Genomic DNA, 18670 nt, shown 5'->3' with positions numbered 1-18670 from the left:
TGCATGATGTATAGATTCATATATCACTCTTGTATGGTGTTTAGATTCATGTATTGCTAGTGTATGGTGTTTAGATTCATGTATTGCTAGTGTGTGGTGTTTAGATTCATGTATCGCTAGTGTGTGGTGTTTAGATTCATGTATCGCTAGTGTGTGGTGTTTAGATTCATGTATCGCTAGTGTGTGGTGTTTAGATTCATGTATCGCTAGTGTGTGGTGTTTAGATTCATGTATCGCTAGTGTGTGGTGTTTAGATTCATGTATCGCTAGTGTGTGGTGTTTAGATTCATGTATCGCTAGTGTGTGGTGTTTAGATTCATGTATCGCTAGTGTGTGGTGTTTAGATTCATGTATCGCTAGTGTGTGGTGTTTAGATTCATGTATCGCTAGTGTGTGGTGTTTAGATTCATGTATCGCTAGTGTGTGGTGTTTAGATTCATGTATCGCTAGTGTGTGGTGTTTAGATTCATGTATCGCTAGTGTGTGGTGTTTAGATTCATGTATCGCTAGTGTGTGGTGTTTAGATTCATGTATCGCTAGTGTGTGGTGTTTAGATTCATGTATCGCTAGTGTGTGGTGTTTAGATTCAAGTATCGCTAGTGTGTGGTACCTGTGGTATTCATGTATTGCTACATTTACGGTGCCTACACTCGTGTACCAACACATCTATGAAACTTCAATTCAAATATCACTACATGTATTTTATTTAGGCTTGTATATCGCTACATTTTTAATGATCCCAAAGATCAGCAATCTTAAGAGAAATTGAAATGAATGAAAATGGCAATTAATATAAAAACTAAATCTTATTATTTTTTTTTCGGAAACTACATAAAAAAAGCTTTCAATAATATTTCATTACGATTTTCGATAAGTTTTTATGATTACAAAATTTTATACTTGTGCTAATTATGAAATATTCGTTAATATTGTTTTTTTTTCTTAACAAAAAATGCAATATAAAATGTTTCTTTTCATATTAGTTATATTCATCAAGTTTATATTCGGTGGTGAGTCGGGGGATCAACATGAAAGCCCTCTATTCCGGTAAGCAACAATATTTTATTCTTTATAAATGTTTCTCGTAATTATTAACTGTTATTTTATAATTTTTTTAGATATATTTTTATCTAAAAGAAGTAAAATAATATAAATGTATTTAATGAATCCGTTGTGAATTCTATCGTGAGAAAGGAAAGTACTCTCTTTTCTGTCTTATAAAAACTTTGTAAGAAAGTTTTACAGAGACTTCTGATTTAACAGGAAAAGGAAGTGAATAAATTGAATAACTTTAACTTTGTAAACGAATGTACACATGGAGTAAATGTTAAATTAAGGACAATTAGTTTTCTAAAAAAAGTTTGTAACAAGAATTTCAAACCTCACTCCATTCACATTACCATAACATGGCAAGTCTATATATAGCGTATCATTACATTGCGAGTCAGAATAGTTACTTTTTAAAATCTAAGTTTGGGTTTAAGAGCTTAATTTCGCTAATATTTTACTATTACATTTTAATTTGACTAAACTCATTTCCTCTGATCTTTAGAGCTTAAAATTAGCTCAGTATTTGAAAATTAATTATAACAAAGTAAAAAATTGTTATTTACAGATTTTTAACTGTTTTTGAATATTTAAAATGCAATGTAAATAATTCATGCGTTTTACAATAACATACAATTACTAACCGAGTAGCACTATGAACTTAGAAAATAGAATCAGGTTTTATAGCAGGATCTCATTTTTGCTCCTTTTTTTAAATATTTTTCTTAATTCGTATTTATAGCCGTCTGTCTAAATGTTTGATGCAAAATCCTCAGTTGATTTTAATTTCTGGCTGAGCTAGACACATGACTTTAAATATAGCTCAAAACTAGATAATAATACAATATTAGATTGCTGTCTTGTCTATTTAATGCAAATTTTGCAATCGATTTTAAATTAATCAAAGCTTTCCTTATCGACAAATGGCTCACCCCAAGTCGTGGAAATGTGAGTTTTTTTAAAAAATTTATTTTTAACATGTTTTTATTAGCTTGTTTTCTTGCCTGTTTGTCTATTCGATAAAAATTTCAAATTGATTACTGTCTTGTCTGTTCGGTGCAAATATTGTCACTTGATGTAACTCATTCAAAAGCTAATTTAAAATCGATTGCAAAATTTCACACACACATAACGCTGAAAATGTAGAAAATAATTATTTAAATATGTTTTAATGTGCCAAGATTTTAAAATTATCTAAAATGCATAAAACCTTTTCTTCCTAATTCCATACATATTCCTACTCCTACACAAATATGGGATTAGGAATCACCATAGGGTTAGAAATTTATATGGTGATAAGAGAAATAATTTTCTACTTTTAGTCTATTTAAAAACACGATACATTCATTTTTTATTAAATTGGTTACTCTCAAAATCTAAACTGCCATAGTTAAACGAATTCAGTTAAAAAAAATGAAATTAAGTGCAGCTTTCAATAATACTCAAAAAAAATATTACAATAAATATTTATATTCTCAAATATTAATTCTCAAAATAGAAACAGCATTTGGCTTTCGATATGAGTTCGCTTCTGAGCTGCGAATCTCTTGATTCGGCCCACACAAGTTATTTAGATGAAGTGCTACTTAAACGGAACCAACAAAAGGATTCATTTTCAGATGACAGAATCCAGCGTGTTTGGCATTTTAATTTCCGGTTTCAACCAGCTGCACATACACCCAGTGCGCAAAGATATTAAAAGTAAGATAATTCATTTGACTTTAGGGCATTTGTGCACCAGCTGGAAATCCATATTCGTCTGCAAAATATGGCAAAATCTAATTCGGTGTTTTGAAGTTCATGACGATGCCTTTAATAAAATCTAGGATTTCAGTTGTAGATTTATGGGGACAGTGGACTTTAAAATAAGTAAAAATGGACGAAAATGTGCGATTTTATTTTTATCGTTTTATCACAAAATATATATGTTTATATTGTATTGATCAATATAATAAATATTTGAAGGGTTAAGAGGGGGAAAAAAGCATATCTTAATGACTTTTTCTCAAAATGTTATAATTAGATGTAAATATCTTTGAAATGTTCCAGGTGTCTTAATTTTTGAAGAAATTAAGTGAAATAAAGATTTCCGTCAAGAATTAAAAGAAAACAAGGTATACATTTTTTGTTTAGAGATTTTTTAGGTAGTTAAGTCAATTTTAATTCAGAAAAACATAAAATTCTTGTGAATACTCAGTAGGTGTGCATAAAAATGTTTTTAAAAAATTTGCATTTAATTGGAATTATAAATTCATACATAGTTTTGTTCCAAATAAATTTATATTGTGTAATAAGAAAAAATAATAAAAAAAATTAAAAATTGAGTCGCCTGAAATATTTTGAAATTTATAAAAATTATATATATTTTAAATTTAATAAAAATAATATATTTAAAAATGTTCTTTTAAGAAATTTGACTTATGAAATTTTATGCATACGTATAAAAATATAAATAACTCTAAATGAATAATTTTTAAAAGTGTAATATTCCACTGTCCCCTTAAAAAAACATAAAAATAAAAAAAATAAAAAGAAAGATAAAAAAAATACTTAAATTGTGTGTCGAAAAAAAAAAAAAAACTGGCGTCTAACAATTTGAAAAGTTTTGCAATAAGCATTTAATAACAATCATTCATGTTTCGTAATTTATATTTATTCATCATCCACTGTGGATTAATTTCCTTCATCATAAAATCAAATAAGAACCCCATAAATTATCAAGAGTTTTGAAATTTAAGTCATTTTTAAAAAATACTCTTCCCAACTTAACTGTACAATTTGAAAAATCGGATAGTTTAAGTTAGTAGAGATTAAATAAAGAAAAGATTTAAGTCAAATATAGAAAGCCCTAAACGAAGAAAACGCTTATGCCAAATTTGAACAAATTCGATTTAGATAGTTGGATACGAGAAATGTCCATGGTTTTTAGTTACGAATTGAAAAATTAAAGAAATATCCGATCTGTTTTGTTGTTTATCCTACAACAAGCTTTAAAAGCACAATACTGCCTTCGTAATATTACTGGGAAAATTTCCAATCTGCTTTTACCCTCAAGTTATACAAAGGCCTAGGTCAAATTTAAGAAAGCGCGGTTTAACCGGTTGACCAATTATGTACTAATTTATGATTGAGCAATTTCTATGGCTCACAATTCAAAATAGCAAATCATAATGAAATATTAATTTTTTTTTTCCTTTGCCGAACATGTTTCTTTGCAAGTAGCTGTGTTTCTGTAAGTGTTATATATAACCTTTTCAAATGTTGTCAACTGTAAAAAAAAAATTCTAATCAGTTAAGATGCGTTCTAGGGATCAAACAAGAAAAGAAATGAAGTTAAAAAGGAATTGAGAAAATATGTTCAATTTGGGAAAAGACGGTTAAAAAAAGGAATGACAATCTATAATCATATGTCAAAAGAGCAACACTAAGCCGTACATTTAATTACAAGTCTTATACTATGCCGTATATAACTACTGAGATTAGTTTTGAATCACAATTTGAAATCAATAATTAGTTATTTATTTATTTTTTTTTTTTTCTAAAATCAAGATATTTAATTTGGAACAAGACAAAAAGACAAATTGGATATCTAAAAATGAATAGAAGGAATTTAATAATTTATTTTTTAAATTATAACTTTTTGTATATAAATTTCTCACTAAATCACTAGAATAAATATCAATGCAGCATGAAGATAAGAATATTTAATGCAACAATATAATATTTAGGGAATCAGATATTTATAAGTTTTAAGATCGTGTCGTGTTCTAAAGATTTAAATTGTACTTATTTTGTTGATTCTGATACTTAAAATAAAACTGTTGATAAATTTATTGAACAAGTTGGAGATTTCATTTGAATTATTTGGTTAATGCAAACTAGAAAGTATGGCTATGGTAATAGAAATAAACTTTCCAAATCTAGTCATAATTATTTGAATCTGCACTTTGTCCTTAAACTTCATCATAACAGCCCATAGATTCACGGTTATATACCATATGCGTTTAGTTTCTATAAAATATAGTCTTGGACCAGCATTTCCTCGTCAAATCAGCAGAAATATTATATCCTAATTGGTCCTTTCCTGAGATTTCAATAAAATTAACCACTGTAAAGTGGTTGGCAAGATTGATTGTATTTTTATTGGTAGTTTATCTTTACAATTCCTTTATCTTGGGTAAGATATAAAGGTATTGTAATTTCCTGCTCTATTTTCATGCAAGACAAAGATTTTCAGTAGGAAATGTACAGGGGAAATGAGATAAATTAAAGCCGATGGGTAATAGTAAAAATTCCATTTATTTAAAAATTCGTATTAAGTAGTGGAACAAAAAAAAGTGCAATGTAAGAAATGATAATTTTTAAATTAAATAAGGGAGTGAAGATTGCTTTTCATTATTTAATATTAAACAATTCTAATAAAAATGTAATATAATTTTAATAAATGAAATTTGGATCTTTATAAATAAATAGTTAAGTTAATAAAATCAGATAATTTTTACAAATATACAGTACTTCAGTCTAATAATTGTACATTAGAACTTTAAAATAATCAGTAAAATTTCCATTTAACAAATTCAGATATTTATTAAGTGGTGTAATTCTTTACTTTTTTATTAAAGGCCTTGTAAATAATAAGGTTTGTGAATAAATTACGGTGCTTAAAATTTATTCCTTTATAACCATAGATAATAAAGTGTAAACTGATTTAAAAATGAAAATATTTTAGAAATTACGACTTAAAAGTTTTTAGATTTGACTTCGAACTAGACAAAGTTGTAGATCATTTAACAATGAGTAAAACGAAGATGTATAATTAATGCATTTTAACGTTACATGAATAGCCAACGTGTATTTAATGTATTTTACTATTACATTAATTCAAATTCAAGATTACTTCAAAGAACTTAAATTACCAACGGTTTTAAATAAAGAAGAATTCCTATAAGCCTAGCCCCACTGCATAAAGTATATCTTATTTTTTAAAAGTTTGGTTTTAAAAACATATATTTGAGTTCAGCCAAAACTCGAAAGTCCTTCCTCCGCAAAATAATCACGATTCAACACCAATCCCACCCACCCCTCTGCAAATCGATGCCGCTTTTCAAATAGCCCTCGAGGGCTTCCTTCTGACCATCGAAATGCATTAGAGCAGGGGATCTTGGAGGCCTGGCTTATCCCAATATTCCAGAAGTCTGGCAAACAGAAGTCGATCCCAATGGAATCCCTTCGTGTCTAAAGGTGCGTGCAGGTGGAACGACAGGGGACCAGGGCGGCACATTGATGTCCAGTGGGGCGCATCTCATCATGGCCCATTGCACAGGTAGTCGTCGTTATTAGCAGGTTGCGCTGTGGCTGCTTATGGGCAATCTGTTATGAAAGGCATGAGTAAGAGAATCGATCAAATTAATGAGAAGGAAACGATGCATTCTTTGCTAGCTCTTGCAAATTTCTGACGCTTCATTCAAATTGGAATGGACTTTCGGTAAATGGAATCGTATGTCGATTAAGTATCAATTTTGTAACTTATTAAAATAATAAAAATAATATGTTAATGCTTATAAATTGAATACTACCAGAAAATCACGCTATTCAAAAAATGGATATGATTTGAATGATTTTTCATAAAACATAATCCAACTTCCAAAATGTAAAAAAAATTGCTATAATATATTCAACGCTGGAATTTTACCACATTTTGTTTGTTGATACTTCTTAGTAAGTAGATGCTCACTAACATTGTTTTCCTTTAAGTGTTATTGAAATTTTATCGAAATGTTATTGCTTTTATCCCTATAATTTGTAAAGATGTTATCATAATACATTCTTATTAACAGCATTTCAAGTTTCAAAAAATTAACTTTTCAATGATATACATTTTCTCTAACTTTAATTAATTTTTAAATATATTTTGAGTATGTTTCATTTAAGGAAACTTTTCATTCTTTCATTGAAAATTTTCACTGTACAGATTCTTTATACAAATTATAATACTAATAAATGGTCTCGAAAATCGGTACATCTTTGAGATTTTTTAAAGATTTAATAAGATTTATAGGCCATAAATTGTCAAATGCAATTTCTAATACAATATTTCAACAATATTGCCTTATCACTTTTCATTATGTTAATTAAGATTTGCAGTAAAATATTTTTGATATTACTACGAATAAAATCCCTAGCTTATTTTACGTTTTAATATATTTTTGATGCTTTTGGTATTAAAGTTGTCCTTTTCCTGAACTCTCGAAATGTCATATTTGGACTTTGAATTCATTGTAGCTATAAGAATATGTCCTGTAGCTATGTCTTTAAGAAATACACAAATACTTACAAAAACGAAATTATGAAATTGTAGTGCAGCATAGCAATATGCCAAAATTTTTAAACAGGAGAATTTAAATATTAAAGCTTGATTTTTCAAATGGGACAGTAAACAGTAGAAAAGTCCCATAAGAAAACCTATATAGTCTCGGCATTTCTTTTTGAGTCAGACATAAAACCAAACATCTACTATGTTCATGTGCAATCTCGGATGCTTTTAAAATCGAAACCGAATTCCTAAAATCCAGAGCGGGAATAGCATTTCAAGTTTTTCGACAAGGCATATTTTTAGCCCCTTTATATATGAAGAAAAAAAATCCAAAAACTATTCTCTTGAAACTCGCGATGCGGTGGTTTGAAATACGGTTTGTAGCGCGCACTTTTCGTAACAAATAAAGATTTACGTTCGATTTCTTTTTACAATCGAAATCTTTTTAGTGAGTGCATTACTTTTTTTTGTTTGCTTGCTTACGAAACATATTTTTGGTAGAGTGCGTGTGTTTGGAAACTCCACGCAAAAACGCATACAGCCCGATTGCGTGTAGTAGACTAGACTTACGTGTTTGGAACAGCGCCGGAAAATATCTGTTATGTATTTTTCATTTCAATTCGCTGCTTTTTTTTTCCAAAAAAAATCGTTTTATTTTATTTTATTTACTTTTTTAGATCTTATTTGAAGCCAGTACGTTAAGCCGTTATATTACACACACACACAGATGGTGCGATTGTCGGAGAACTAGGAAAAATTCTTGTTCAAAACAAAACTGAATATTGAACTCTTAATATTTAAAAAAAGCACTTTAGTTTCTTAACTCATGTTTTGGATTTAAAAACTAGAGTTAGTTTCCAAAAGAAGTTGTTGGTGTTAATGTAATCGGATCACGAATGAAACTTGCTTTTTATGTAAACAATTTTAATCATAAAAAATAAATTGTTTTCAAGTTTTCGCACTTGAAAACAATATAAAAGCTTGATGTCACTCTATCTGCGTTCGATTTTTTTTATTGGTTACTAGTTGTTTTTCGCGACTTACAGGTCCACCGGCATTATTGGTTATGTCTATTTTTAAGTAAATGCTTTACATATATCGAAGCTCGTGATTTCATCAACAAAATACTTCAAATATTAAAGTTATTTTAATAACTTTACAACTGTTCTATTTAGATCGTAAATAGGTTTCTTGCAAGCAAAATCCACATCACTTCACAGTGTCAATATAAACGTAACTGACCGCTAAATTTATCTTTGAAATACACAATGTGTTTCCAAATAATCACTTCCCTTTTTAATTCCTCATATAACTACATAAATAATAGATTTTTATTGGGTTTTTTTCAACAATGGAAGTATCACGTAATTTAGAATTTCATGAAATACAGAATCTGACTAGCATTTCCTTGCAAGAATTAAAACAATTATTGGAAACTGTAAAAATTATTGTATGACATTTATAATTAAAAAGAAAATTAATTGGTATAATTAAAAGGAAAATTTTAAAAAATTAATGAAGTAAAAATCTTTTTTCTGCAGTATCTTAATGTTATAACAGAAAACCATGAAATTCTTTTTTTTAATTTTTTACTAATTAAAATTCTCTCCAAAAAGTCTCCTACAAATACCTATTTATACTTTTCAAAATACATTTTGACCTCATTTTATAGCTCTAAGTGAAAGAGATCTGTAGAGCGCCAACTCACACACATACACACACATTTAACTTTCTCATATTTTTACATCATATACATACTTACACATTATTAGAATATTTGAGTACTTTTAGAGTATTTAGTACTTCATTGTATATCAAAGAAAAGTTTGTATTTCTGAGTTTTTATTTTGATCTATTAAATCCATAATATTATAAACATCTAGAAATTGAAGATAAAATAACATATCAAATTTAATTCTAACATGCAATGGTCAACCAACTCGGACGTCTTACGTTCTTAATGTTTCCTTACATTTCTGATTTACAAAAACACTCATACAATAAATTATCATAATGACAAATTATCGATCTAATAATGAGTTTAAAAGGAAAAATTATTCCGATTCTGATGTCAAATTCTTTTGCCAAATTACATTTTTAAAACTTCAAATAATTGTATTTCGTCCGAAATTCAACAGAATCGGCAACCATCATATATAAGCATCTTCACTCATCTAACTTTGAGCGGAATTAAAAATGTTCTTCTTCTTTGATCTACTTCATTATGAGACTTCATTCATTATGAGACTACTTCATTCTATGCAAATCCAAAATTTTATTTTAGTTTTTAGTAGATGAGACAATTTTTGTTTTATGTTTAAATTGATTTTATCGGTATACGAATAAATATATTCAATAAGCTGAACTCTATAATTTTCATTATTTTATGTTCTCCCTTCACGTATCAAATGGAAGGCTTTTGCCAATATATTTAATCATTTTTTTTATTCGGTATTGCATTATTTTCTGTTTGAATCATTGTTTATTTCAATCCGTTTTAAGTCATTTCATTTTGATTTTTGAAGGAACGTTTGAGTATTATGCCTAGAGAGAATGCCATAACAAGAAAACGAAACTTCTAATTTTATTATGGATTTACAGTTAATGTATTGCAAACGTTTTTTTTTTTTTTTTTAATTTTTTTTATTTCTTAAACACTTTGCCAGCGTTCATGGGATATTATATTAAAACTTTCGCTAATTATCTCATGACAATTAGATCTGATATATTTTTAATAGAATAAATTATATCTCGCTTTGATCAACAAATCCTCAAGTTTAAAACTAGCTTACCAAATTTTAATTATGAATCAATTTCATTTTTGAGTGTTTCATATTCATAGACAGATACGATTCATTTTTTTTTTCTGATTTGGAAAGTTTAGAAACATTTGATTTCGAGATTTCTCAAAATCTCGAAATCAAATTTTTATATATTACAGTGTTTTCTCCTTACTTACCTCATATGCCAGAAAATAAAAATAAATTAAGTAATAATAACATTCTGCTTTTGCAAAGCACTTTATAAATCTCATAGAAAATCGGATATCTTTAAAATAAGAATATTATATAATTTAATAAGTTTACAGAAATATTATTACTATGAAATGAATTATGTAAATGTTATATTTCGCAGCTAATACAAAAAATAATCGATTCAAACACAATCTTAAATACTTGAATTACTTATATAATCGAAGAAAACAATTTGAAACTAACTGTTGATTATTATCAAATCTTAATTCATTGTGAATGAACATTCTCATGAGAAATTTCGAATTAAACTTTGTTTTGATTAAATAATATATAAACAAGAATGTGTTTTTAAAGTTATTTAAATATACATTTTGATATTATTTAAAGTTAAAAAGAAATCAAAGACAGTCGAAGATAAGAGTTTTATGATAGATATAAAAATTGGAATATCTTGATTTAAAAACAATTTCAGGATTAAACATTTTTATATTTTATTCAAAAATCTAATCTAATGTTCTTGGATTAAAAGTAGATTTTAAAAAATGTTTAGAGATAATAGGTACTATATTTTTTGGAGGATATGTAAAAGGAGTTGTATTTATTTAGCTATATTTTGTATTAAATGTATTATGAAATTTCTTTATTTCACTAATTTGAAAAGAATGATTGCTACATTTATTTTCTAAAATGCCAAAGCATTCCTTTTTACTTCCTTTCAGTGTGAAAAATTATTTGACTATCATTAAAGTATTCATGGTTGAAACTAGTGTGTGTAACATAATTTTGCAGGTACATAGCAGAAAGGAAGAAACTTTTGAAATCTTAACTTTGATTTATATCGCTAAGGGTGTCATATTATGTACAGAAATAAAGCGATAAGAAATGCGTTAGTCTATTAAGTGTGCGTCTAAACATATTTTAGCAGATGCGTGGGCGGGAAGGGGGAAAGTTTTGAAAATTTCAACTACGATTTCTTTCGCCACGGGAGGCGTAATTTATACAAGATAAACTGTAAGAGATACGTCAGTATATATCGCTACACAAGAGCAAAGGTGACCAAAATTTTCCCTTCAGTGATTTTATTACGAGATTTTGATTGAGATTTCTTTGACACGTGCAGATTTAAAAAAGGGACTATTTGGTATCTTTGAAAGAACGTTGTAAGCATAAAGGATTTTTTATCCTTTCATTCGGAGAGTGAGAAAATGCTGAGAGCAGCCATTATATAGAGCGCGTGCATAATTAAATAAAAAAGTGGGAATTGGATCAGGAAATAAGAGAACATTTTATAATGTACTTAATACTGGTTAAATTAAGTTAAAAATTAGGAAATTAATAAGGATTTAAATTATATTTAGAGATACCATTATATATATATCTTTAAAGAATAACATCTGCGTGAAATTATTGCCTTCACAAGAAATATTCCCTCTGCAAAAGACTATTATTGTTTGTGAAGCCTCAGAAGAAACTAACAATCATATCTGCCAATTTTATTTTGCTAATTAGCAAGAGATAGTTAATTACCAAGAGAATACTTTTTCATGGCATATGGAATCCATTATGGGAAAAAAAACGAATTTTAATTCATATTTTTAACTATGAAATATCCTTTGCTCAATAAAAAGGAAAGCATTAAAGCCACAATCTCTAATCAAAAACAATGGTGAAGCTTTCAAGAATTACAGTTCAAGTGAAACTCTAATTAAAGAAGCAGTTTGAGGTTTCATTACCTCGAATAAACCCGCACACCACAATCTTGAACAAACATTCAATCAAATATGCAAAACCGAAATTCTTTCCATATACTTTTCAAAATACGACTGCCTTCAGGGAATTATTAATGAAAATATCAAAACTTGCAAAATAAAAGTGATATTAACATCTGAACACACTGTTCTTCAGTTTAAAATGGATTCTTTAGACGGGAAACACAAAAATGAAAAAGCATTCAGTGGTAGTTGTTCTATAACGGTCCTCGGGATACAAGACAAAACCGTGCTAGCTTTTAAATATTCATGATCTTGTTTTTCTCTTTTGTTCTGTAAGATTCTGTTTCGTTCCGGGCTGCGTGTCAGGTGGCCAGGGAAATATCATCTGAGTCGGGATTTCCTCAGCCTGAAGAGTTTCTAGAAGAACATAAAAGACCTGTATTTTATTTCCTATAAGGCATCTGAAAATCGTTTGTATTTTTATCACACGTGCGCCAGAGACTATCAGACTTCGCCAAAAGTTAGTTCCAGAATATTTGTCTGATTCAACACTTTCCAAGAAGAATTTATCAGTTTTCAAAAGATATTACTTGAATTTTTTTAAAAATAAAGAAATTCTGAATCAATAGTAGTTGTTTTAAAATGAAAGCTATAGAACAAAACAATTGGACTTACAATAAGAATACCATGGTTTTAGTCATGAAATGTCATCATAGTTTATTGATACAATGTTCCCGAATAATGTTTGTTCATAAATAAATCTAAAATATTTAAAGAATTTCATGGCTGTAAATGTCGGTATAAAATAGAATGTAACTATAGAAAACATTCAAGTTTCCAGAAAAAAAACAGAAGTCCTGTATTTTTTTTTCTTACGAGACATCTGAAAATCGCTTGTATTTTTATCACACATGCGCCAAAGACTATCAGACTTCGCCAAAAGTTAGTTCTAGAATGCTTGTCTGATTCGACACTTTCCAAAGAAGAATTTATCATTTTTCAACGGATATTACTAGAATTTTCAAAAAATAAAGAAATTCTGAATGTACAGAATTTATTTAAAAGCTATAGAACAAAACAGTTGAACTTATGGGTAAAATCATAGTATCCTTATTAGGAAATTTTATCACAGTTTGTTGATACAATGTTCTAGAATAATGTCACTTTATAATTAAACGGTATAAAATAATTTCATGATTTTAAAAGTCGTTTCAAGTAGAAAGTAAATATAGAGAAGACTCAAATGCACAGAATAAAACATTACATTTTTGTAAGCATTTGTGCATAATTAAACAGGAAATAACGACCAAACAAGGAAATTGGCGATCTTTTTCATATGCACATCGCCATTAAAATAATATGTTAATATTATGTTACTATTCTGTATAGTTAAAAGGGTTTCAGCAAGAATTTGCATTTTTCAAAACATGTTAAAAAAACTTTAATCGTAAAAGGAATCTATTTTATTTCCTCTAAGGCATCTGAAAATCGTTTGCATTTTTATCACACCTGCGCCAAAAACTATCAAATTTCGCCAAAAGTTGAATGAATAGTTCTAGAATGTTTTTCTGATTCAACACTTTCCAAGAAGAATTGATCAGTTTTCAAAAGATATTACTGAATTAAAAAAAGATAGAAATTCTCAATCAAAAGTAGTATTAAACTGAAAACTATAGAACAAAACAATTGGACTTGTAATAAGAATACCATGGTTTTAGTCATGAAATTTTATCCCATTTTATTGATACTATGTTCCTGAATAATGTCAATTTTATAAATAAGCAGTTTAAAAGATTTAAAGAATTTCATGACTTTCTTTACATGGCTTAAAATATGGGTAGAGAATGTTCAAATGCACAGAATAAAACATTACGTTTTTGTAGGCATTTGTAAATAATTAAACAGGAAATTAAGGCCAAACAAAGAAATTGTATTCTTTTTCATATATACATTGCCATTTTTTCTTAAAATACTAGGTTACTATTTTGTATAGTTAAAACGATTTCAGCAAGAATTTGTAATTGAAGCAACTTGAATCGTAACAGGAAACTCATGAAACAGAAATCGGGAAATCAAAACATTTAAAATAAATGTCAAATTAACTTATTATTTTTCGTAATATTACTTATTATTTTCGAGAAATAATTTATTATTTTTTCTAATAAATTAATGTATATTATTAGATTATACTTAATTAATTTTAGTTCTAAATTTTAAAGTATTTTGCATTTTATAACGAATGTATAAGCTAAAATCGGCAGAACATAATAAAGCAACTTTTGCCGATAATAACAAGCTTATATTAATAAGAGATATTTGCAAGTCCTAAATTGACTCGCAAATTTAATTAGGAAAAAGAAATATTCAATCAGGGTTTCATTTTATAAAAATAGAATTCAAGAAAATGGATAAAGAAAAGAAGCGAATACAATCCAAAATAAAAATGATTGAGAAAGAATGAAAATGAAAAAAACGTCTCCAGAAAAGTACCAATTAATAATTTTCAAATGAAAATGAAAATAGCCCAAAACTTTAAATATGTAAACTTTTCGTGGAATTATAGCGGTACTGTGCATTCATGTTATTTCATAAAGTAAAATGCGCCATTATTTAAGGTTCATTTAATGTATTTAATATTATAAAAAGGATACTAAATTTTTGAATGGATTTATGTATATTCGACTTTCAGAAATATACATTCTAGCTATAACTCTCAAATTCCTTAAAAATATTTAACATAATTTTTAATAGTAAATTCAAAATCAAGAACCAGTTGGTTTTTATTGCCCTTACTTCAACAAAATTTGCTGTATGCTGATAACAAGGAAATTTTTGATTTACCAACTCAGAAAGCAAAAATCATTTGTAAAATTCGGCAGATTGTGAATTTGTTTAAAAATAATTATATTTATAAGACAATTACACAAATTAAGTGTTAACATTTCTTGAATTAAATGTCACTTTAAATCCTTAACCTGCTGATTGCTGCATGAGTGTAAATCATCAATTCTGGCATCCGCCAAATATGATCTCTCCAGTTAACGCAATGCTTATATTAACTCATCAAAATCTATGTACAACTGTCTTACTATATTCTGCCAATGTAATAATTTAACTTAGAATGTTATAATAATACAGCTATTTACAACAATGTTATGATGTATTAGAATAGATTTGTAGCCTTGAATTATGAGTAGATAAGGAAGGAAATACTTTAGTTTCTACCTAATGATTATTTAAGAAAATTTGCACATTTAAAAATACATGTTTACCAGCTTTGGCACACATCTGTATCGACACTTCAAAGCTCTATATTATTTGATTGAAGGAAATTTAATCGTGCGTCAAATATACCAATTCTGGTAAATGCAATCAAGGGCCAAAATTCTCCCATTACGGATTATTATTTTACGGATATATTTGAAATTTCTTAAATATAATTTTTTGCAAAATATTTTTTTTCATTTAAGGTTTATATGTTGTAAGGTTAGTAAATTGTAATATTCTATCACATTTATCAATTTTATTTTATATATTGAAAAATTATAAATTGTACTCTGAAGATATTTTAAACAATTTTAGTTTGAACTACTCTTGAAGTGTAACGATACACAACAATAAAAGTTTGAGAATAAAAGATATGAACTTTATTTAGAAATGTCACTTTTCATTAATTTAAATTAAATTAAAAAATCAAGAGCAGTACGCAACGAGCCTTTTCGAATCAGCTGGCTTCGGCGAAATTTATGTTAACACCAAATTATATCTCGTTTGATCGAACTAAAGCCAGCTTGAAACTTGCCAGTCCGAAACGATCATGGCAACATCATGGAGGGAAAAAAAAGGAAGAGTCGGTGTGGGGGGAGAGTAGTGAAGAAAAAAATATCGTTTGCAATATCCACCGGCAATGCACTACAGCCAAGAGGTGGCGCAATAAAAAAAAATGCTTTTTCGCGAGAAAACTTGGAATATATCCTTTTCTTTCTCTCTTCACTTCTCTTCTTTTGTTATTATATCGTTCCCGTGACGAGGGAAATGCGCGGAGGGTGGACTGCGACTTCCTCCCTTCTACCTCCCACTGGCTTGGAACCCTTTCAACTACCCCTATCATCGTCAGATTTTGTAAGAGAGTTTCTTTAGTCAGCATTTTTAATCAAGCTATACGTTTCCACCATCACTCTTCCACCCCACCACTCCTCATGTTCGCCCACCACTCCCCGCAACTCAGAAAAACGTCACAAATCAAAACGCGAAAGATTGGCGATGTGTGGAACACTGGCTCATCTCTTCGGATGAGGGACATTTGTTAAACAAATTCGAGGCAGACGATAACGGTGTCGACAGCTGCTAGCACAAGTCACAATCAATGCGTGTTCCGCTTAAGCACTTTGTTTCGAACTCTATTCGAGGAGAGAAAATTGAATAATAATCCATGATGTTTAGTTTTCTGCTTTGCTTTTTTTTATAACAAATTTGCGTTTTTCTTCTCAACAGCTGAGTAGAATTCAATGTATTTACTTACGTGGAGCTACTGGAAAGTAAAAGCCGCGTATTTTTTAAGGATAAAAAATGATAGTAAGAATCATTCATTTAATACTCATTTCATGTCATATTTATGAATTTCGAGAAATTTATTATTAGTATATAAAGTGAAAGAAATGCATTTATAATGTATAAGTAAGTTTAAACTCATTACATTTAAACTTCGTAAATTTCAAAAAAAAAAAAAAAAAAGAATAAAGGCCTCTCAGTAAATGATGAACCAACGCTAAATTCTGTTGGAAATCGAACTATCAGAATCTGTGAAAATATTTAACCCTTTCAGTGCTTTTCCCGCAGTATCCCAAGTCGTTCTATTGTCTGTTGTATCCCTTAAAAATTGTGGACTGGTGTATTTATCTTTTGTAGATTCGTTTTATATTATTCTACTAGTCGCATCAAAAAAACCAGCTGGTTCATATGGAATATGGATTGTTTCATTTCAAATAAATCGTAGGGATTTAACTTCATAATAATGATTCCGTCAAACTGTATGATATCAAAGGCGTGTTGTTTTAATTGTGTGAAATAAGCTTTGTTCATTGTGTCGATCATCTAAAGAAAAAAGACAAATAACAAAATAGCAATATTAAAAACATAAACATAGCAATATTAAAACATGTCTTCTAAATTTCACGTTATTGTAATTGTATTGTAATTTCACGTAACAGATATTAAGTAGAATTCTTCTTCTTTAGTTTTCAACAATGGAAGAAATTCACACTATTAAAAATGTGATGAAACAATGAAAACAGTTTGGATTTCAAGATAGCAATATAATCTATCATTGGAAATCAAGCAAAAATAAATACTTTTAAAAAATAGCCAAAGTTTAGCAAAATTTTGCTCGACTACTAAATTGGTATCCTTAAACTACTTTTTAAATTTTAAATCGGCATAAAATTTATTTTTGTAAAAAAAGTCGAAATTCAGCTTAATTTTTAATTAGTTAAAATTTTAAACAAATCGTTCGAGTTGAATATTCCCAATATATATATATATATATATATATATATATATATATATATATATATAATAATATATAATATAATTATATTTGGCTACTGTAAGTCAAACAATCTGGCTAGTAGAACGCCAAAATGCAAACTCATTTTTCTGAATTATTAGTAGTTATTATAAAGTATCATATAAATTGAAAAGTATTTGAACATTTTTGCAAACATTGCATCGTAATATTTTTTTTTTAAGTAGCGGTTGAAAGATTATAAATACTTCACATAAAAATGCTACATCATATGTGTTATATTGCAATATTAAATATAAGATCAAAAAGTCAGGAATGCATTCATTTCTTATACATTTGAAACAATGTGATAATTTCAGATAATGCTGAAAGGAAATTCTTGTAAAGAATCATTGTCCTAATTATGATGAGTAATCGGAAAACTTTACTGGCATTTTTATTATGACAACACTCGGTCTCACCTCTAATTTAAATTATATGCACTAATCCTCTTTCTTACACTCGGAAATTTTATCTTGTTATTTCAAAATATTTAATAAATTGCAGATTGTTTTGAGAATATAATGTGTTGATTTGAATGTTTTCCTCCCAGAGATTATTCGTTAATAACTCAAGAACTGTTGAGAACTATTTTTCGCGCTTTATTCAGATGGAATAGATTTCACCAAAATGGTATATATGAATTGCTATAACTTTTTATTCTTTTTTTATTGAATTCTGCCTACAAATGCCACATATTTTTAGTAATAAATATGCAGTTTTTTAAGAACTCTATAAAAACAAATTTATTGAAAATACGTTAACATTTTTCATAACGCAACATATTGAATCTTTTAATTTTTTTAAAATAATATTTTCAAAAGAATTATTTAATGTATAAGTTCTTGAATCCACATTAAAATTCAGAAGGTATTCTAGAAGATATTCCTTGAATTGTTTCCTTAGCATGCTTCATCCTTTTTGAAAGAAATTGCAAAGAATAAAAAGAAATTTAAATTAACATTTTCAGAAACATATTTCTCTTTAAAACATTTCCCCATACTTCCTTCAGGAGTATTTGACATTTCAAAGCAAAATACTTGTTCCTTTTCATTTCTTC

The 18670-nt window shown here is 28.1% G+C and overlaps 1 protein-coding gene across 1 annotated transcript in view; it reads right to left on the bottom strand.

The window, feature by feature from the left end:
* LOC129984013 (chaoptin-like) overlaps positions 1-18670 on the bottom strand; it is a 389983-nt gene that overhangs the window by 285963 nt on the left and 85350 nt on the right. The gene's annotated exons all lie outside the window — the stretch shown is intronic.

Source organism: Argiope bruennichi, chromosome 9, assembly GCF_947563725.1.
Source record: "Argiope bruennichi chromosome 9, qqArgBrue1.1, whole genome shotgun sequence".
NCBI classification, from domain to species: domain Eukaryota; kingdom Metazoa; phylum Arthropoda; class Arachnida; order Araneae; family Araneidae; genus Argiope; species Argiope bruennichi.
This window is presented reverse-complemented; position numbering and strand designations above follow the sequence as displayed.